The sequence below is a fragment of the Brassica napus genome, unplaced genomic scaffold, assembly GCF_020379485.1.
Source record: "Brassica napus cultivar Da-Ae unplaced genomic scaffold, Da-Ae ScsIHWf_521;HRSCAF=783, whole genome shotgun sequence".
NCBI classification, from domain to species: domain Eukaryota; kingdom Viridiplantae; phylum Streptophyta; class Magnoliopsida; order Brassicales; family Brassicaceae; genus Brassica; species Brassica napus.
In genome coordinates this window covers 553,974-559,959 of record NW_026016590.1, presented here as the reverse complement: position 1 = coordinate 559,959, position 5,986 = coordinate 553,974, and the positions used below count along the sequence as shown (strand labels likewise).

Genomic DNA, 5,986 nt, shown 5'->3' with positions numbered 1-5,986 from the left:
GACACTCTTTTGTGTCTGCATCTAACCTGTGATACACAAGATCTAGTCTGTTAACCAGTGGTACATGCGACAGCTGATCATTGAGTTAAGCGAATGAGCTCTAATATATCATGCATGCAACAGTTAGGCATCTATAGGAATTATAATCTCCAACACCTGAATAGTTGCCCTGCATCTAATATCATTTCCAACCTAAGTTACATTTATCATTTACTCGCTAGTTACTATTGCTATTTCATTTAAAACATTACAACCTTTAGAATTAAAAAACACTAGATTTAATTGTTCCCTAGCTTCTTGTGGATTCGATCCCTAAGTACTACATCTGAACCTCTTTTGATGAGAGTAACACTCCTTAGGGTAATTTGAGTGGTATCAAATTTGGCGCCGTTGCCGGGGAGCTTTGATCGCCATTAGATTTAGTTTTATTAATTCTTATTCTTTTCTTTACCCCCTTTTCTAATAATCTTTTTTTTTTCTGTTTTTCAGGTGTATGCCCAGCGGTACCAGAAGCAACAAGGAGAAATACTTGCTGTTCTCAGACGATCCTGCTCATTTGGAACGCACCATCCGTATAGGTCAACGTTCCACATCGCCCGACGCAACCACTTCGTCGTCGATCGATACGCACAACCAACCGTCGACCGACACCAGACCGTCATCCTCGATCGATCCCAGTCGTTCGACAACGATCGATAATACACCGCGTACGTCGATCGATACCGTGTCGTCAAAAATGGTAAACATTATTATTCTAACTCAGGATGAGAACGGAAACCTGTATGACCAGGCCGGTCATCTGCGTAATGCAACAGGTCAGAAAATAGATGTTCAGGGGACTGTAATCCCTGATGCTGATGCTACAGGAGCTGCTCAACCTGTAGATGAGGACGCTCGATCGAAACCACTGGCGGACTACAATCGCCCAGATGAGTACTATTCCAACAGATCAGCGATTCGACTTCCGGAAGTCCAGAAGCAGAATTTCGAGCTGAAGCCTCAATACTACACTCTCGTGTCGCAGATACCCTGCTCTGGGTTACCGCACGAGGATCCTATGGACCAATTGGAACGGTTCGAGGATCTAATCGCTGCCATTCGGATGGAAGGAGTCCCCGAAGATTACCTGCTGTGCAAGCTCTTCAGATACACGCTGAATGGAGAAGCGATGCACTGGCTTAGGCAGCAACCCACATGATCTTTGACATCCTGGAGCGACATCAAGAATGCTTTCTTACGAAACTTCTTCGATGAGGCGCGCGCTGAAGAACTTCGGAACAAAATTTCCACATTCTCGCAGAAGGCTGGAGAGTCCTTCAAAGATGCGTGGATTAGATTTAGGTTTTTCCAGCGAGACTGTCCACACCACGGATTTAATGAAGTGCAGCTGCTAAGCACTTTCTTCCGAGGTCTCGCCTTACAGTATCAAATGGCTCTTGATACGGCGAGTGAAGGAAACTTCACTACTCGGAATCCGTTGGAAGCTGTGAGACTTATCGAAAACATTGCTAACAGCAGCAGCACCAAAAACACTGACTCTGAACGGAAGAAGTCTGTAGCCTCTATCGGGAAGGAACATATGGACCAAGTAAGAGCTAAGTTAGATGTGGTGCACGAACTTCTTAGGAAGCAAGTCTGTTCAGCTGAAGGAGAAGAAGATGTGAAATACATCGGAGGTACCGGATTCCAAAAATTTGGAAACCAGGGCGGAAACAGAAACTTCTTTGGAAATGGCCAAAGAAGTAACCAAAGTTCACAATTTCAAAAACCCTTCAACAACAGCAAGAGCTACTCGAACTCTTACTATCAAAATCCACCACCCCAGACTCAGGAAAGCAAGATCGAAGAAATGCTTGATCGAGTACTGTTGGGACAACAACAAATCACCGAGGATTTCAACAGTAAGATAGAATCTGCCTACAACAATCTGAACATCAAAATCGAGACCTTAGGGACTCAGGTGAGAAAACTTGAAACCCAAGTAATTCAGACGGGCGAGACTATAAAGAGGCAACAAAACTTTTGCTAGAGAGGCAGGAGCCGACAAAGGGAAACACCACGTAAATGCCATGAGTCTCGGCGGATCCCAATGGTGTCGACCGATGTCGGTGAACTCGCATCGATCGACAGACCATGATGAAGATCGATGGACGGATTACTCCAGTCATCGATCGACGTCGTCTGCCAATTCGACTGAATCCAATGCAGTTCGAATTCTAACTCATGAAGAATTCGCAGCTAAGCATCCTCACCCACCCTCCCCTTTCTATGAAAAAATCGATCGATCGGTTAAGGCAACCATCGATCGACAGAGTGAGCCCGACGTCGATCGTCACAACACACCTCCCATCGATCGACATGCACCTCTGACTTACCGAGTGCGGTTACCCTCAATCGATAATGATTACATCAATGCACTCAGACCACCACCTAAACCATTAGCAAACCCACCCGAACCAAAACCCAACCCTTTAAATAGTTCAACAGAATCTGTTCAAGAAGAACAAGAATCTGAAAGGAGAAGGTTAAGGAAAAGAAAGGAGAAGATTCCTAAAAACCTTAAGAGGGAAGCTAACGATAAATCTATCATGAATATCACAACAAGACAGATCTATATTTGGGGCTAATCCCACAAACCTATCTGAACCCTGGATCTAACAGTTGAACTACTCAGACATAGCAAAGAAATTCATATGAATAGATAAATAGAAACTCATAGAATAGATGATAAGAAAATAAAACAAGGAGTTCCAATCACAAGTGATCTTCTCTCCAAATGAAACTTGTAACAAAACTAGGTCTAGAAAAGAAAAGCTCTCTCTGCCGTCAAACACTTAGGCAGTATATATTCTACTAGGTTAAAAACTCGTCAGGGCATTTTAGTAATTTGGCTTGGCCTTGGTTTTTAAGTCTGCTGAATCCAAAATGTCGCGTTTGGTGTCTCGACATCGATCGATGGTACTTGTGTACATCGATCGATAATAATCTTCATCTGTCGAGGCATTTCCTGATATCGATCGTCAGCACTGATGCGCATCGATCGATTATTCTTCCTCTCGTCGACCTCTAAGTGGTCAGCTCGGGTGAAATGTCCTTTATGCTCCAAAATGCTCCAAAGTCATAGCGTTACTCCGAAATGCACCTGAACCTGAAAACATACCTAGAAGAGTAGAAAACATAGATATATATATAGTAAAATTATAATATACCATGGATAAAAATAGGTCAAATCCAAGGTATATCACTGAGTCAAAGGACCAAGGTGCTGATATGTGTACTGATGGACAGGCAAGGACGTCCTGTGTGTGCTGACGGACACACACGGACGTCCTGTGTGTGCTAACAGACACACACGAACAGCCACATACGTCCTGTGTGTGCTGACGGACACACACGGACACACACGGACAGCCACAGACGTCCTCTGTGTGCTGACGGACACACACGGACAGCCACAGACGTCCTCTGTGTGCTGACGGAAAGCTACGGACAGCCACGGACATCCTGTGTGTAATGAACAGACAGCCCACGTGGGCCAAAATCACCCAAACAGTCCGCAGGACTGGTCAGCGTGCTGATATGTGTACTGATAGACAGCCACGGACGTCCTGTGTGTGCTGAGGGACGGGACACAGACGGACACACACAGACAGCCACGGACGTCCAGTGTGTGCTGACGGACAGCCACGGGCAGCCACGGACGTCCTGGGTGTGCTGGCAGACACCCACAGACGTCCTGTGTGTACTGAACAGACAGACTTCATTTGTCGAGGCATCTCCTGGTCTCGATCGTCAGCACTGATGCGCATCGATCGATTGTTCTTCCTCTCGTCGACCTCTACGTGGTCAGCTCGGGTGAAATGTCCTTTAAGCTCCAAAATGCTCCAAAGTCATAGCTTTACTCCGAAATGCACCTGAACCTGAAAACATACCTAGAAGAGTAGAAACATAGATATATATATATATAGTAAAACACCTATATACCATGGATGAAAACGGGTCAAATCGAAGGTATATCAACTCACCCAGACTTACCCTTTTGCTTGTCCTCAAGCAAAACATACAGGCAGTCTCTGTGAAAGAGATTTGAAAATATTAGGGACTTACAGATTTTAAACCATAGAAATTTTTTCCTCAACAATTTTGCAACCACATCTAAAAAGTCCAAATCAGAGAAGCACACTATGCAATATCCTAGCTTAGCAACCATTTCTAACATAACACAACTCATCAATTCACGTCTGACATCCCCTCTACTGACTTCATTTCTTAGCATAAATATAAAGTTAATGCTTTACCTTGGGAGTATCGATCATAGGATGCAAGGATTTCAGACAAGTATCTGGAGCTACAGGTAAAAGTTAGTTCCTAGTTTCTCTCTCTCTAATTTTCTCTCTTGAGTCAAAGTCTGCTTCCATTGCAGGATCAGTGACCAAGATTGGACAGGCTTCCATGAATCAAAACTTAATGGTGGTTGCCACCAAGCTCTGTTCACTTCTTTTTGACCTATATCCAAGAGTTCTTTGCGAAAGTGAGCCTTGAAGATTGCCGCCTCCAAGTCTCGTTTCGAACTCTTTTATTGGTGTCTTTATGAATCAAGCCTTAATGGTTTTAGCCACCAAGTCCTGTTCAGACTCATCCCAAGTAAAGAATAGATCTTTTTTTTTATCACTAACTATTCTAGGGTCGAAATTTAGAGATAGAAAATGTGATAAATAATCTACACAAGGCGTTACCTTCCAGACCTGTCTGAAGAATCCGATCCCATGTATACCAAGCCCCAAGAAAAGTGGTTATGTCAGGTTTATTGTTGGAAATCAACTTTGGTTACTTCATACGTTTCAAGGCAAGTGTGTAGTTGATAGGTTGATCTGCTTTAGCATCTATAGCGCTATCTGTAATCAGTAAATCTAAAATGGTGCTAAAGATTGGTTGGATATTCAAGTTTAAATCAATATAAGATTATATTCCCTATTTTCAATAGCTAAGCATAATTTATTCAAATTCCTTTTATATAAGAATAAAATAAATTATATCAGTAAATCTCCCCCCAGACTTAAATTACACTGTCCCAGTGTAACTCAGCCGGAGTTATGATGGAATAATTCATAGGTACGAAATGTAACAAGTAAGGAAGATACATCTGACCGGATTAGATATCGATCGATGGGAAAATGTTACATCGATCGTCGTGTGTTTGTCTATGTCGAGCGATGTCGACGTCTCGTCGGCGGTCAATATTCAGGTCCTCCTACTTGGGTCTCCTAAATCTGAAAGAAATAAAACGAAAGTAAATAAATGCTAGCTAAGAAAACCAAAATAAAATACCTAATAGTGGGCTGCCTCCCACTCAGCGCTTGGTTATAGTTATTTAGCTTAACTGTGGTAGTGATTGGCTATTTGGTGGAGAAACAGCTGCTTGTTGGAAAACAAGCATCCACGTCATCTCTGCACATTATGGACCAAGATGCAATTAAACTTCTTGTGGCCTCATCATTTCTTGTCCATTTGTCATCCATCTTTTCAAGTACATTGGATATGTTATGTAGCCTATTTTGAACGTTGTCAATGCTGACCTGGTGCCAGCCTATGTTGTCATAGGCTTACGCTGAAAGTTCTGTCAGTTCCTTGTGCATTGACTCTATCGTCTTGTGTATCAGCTGCACGCCGGCTGGTGTAGACTCGGCATCGATCGATGCGATTATGTGTTCGTTGGTCGATCTCGATGATTTACCATCGACCGAATTTGCTCGCTTCCTGTCGATCGATGCTGATATCTGGTGTTGGGCTGCGAGTTGCCTCTGAATGGCTTTGACTTCTTTCTGTAGCCATTCTGCGTGGCTGTCTAGTCCACTGATTCTGTTGTCGAATGGAAAGTAGATGTCATCGCAGCGTTTGTCAAGTCATTCCTCCATGGTGTCTATAGCAGTGTAGATCTCGGATGTGATCTTGTCAACCTCTGCTGCTGTGTAGGGAAGTAACTCCA

The 5,986-nt window shown here is 43.4% G+C and overlaps 1 non-coding gene across 1 annotated transcript; it reads right to left on the bottom strand.

The window, feature by feature from the left end:
* Nucleotides 1–1,268: 1,268 nt before the first annotated feature.
* On the bottom strand, nt 1,269–1,374 carry LOC125604330. Its single transcript, XR_007336131.1, has one exon. It is a non-coding gene; the product is annotated as a small nucleolar RNA R71 (small nucleolar RNA).
* Between the last annotated feature and the right edge of the window lie 4,612 nt (nt 1,375–5,986).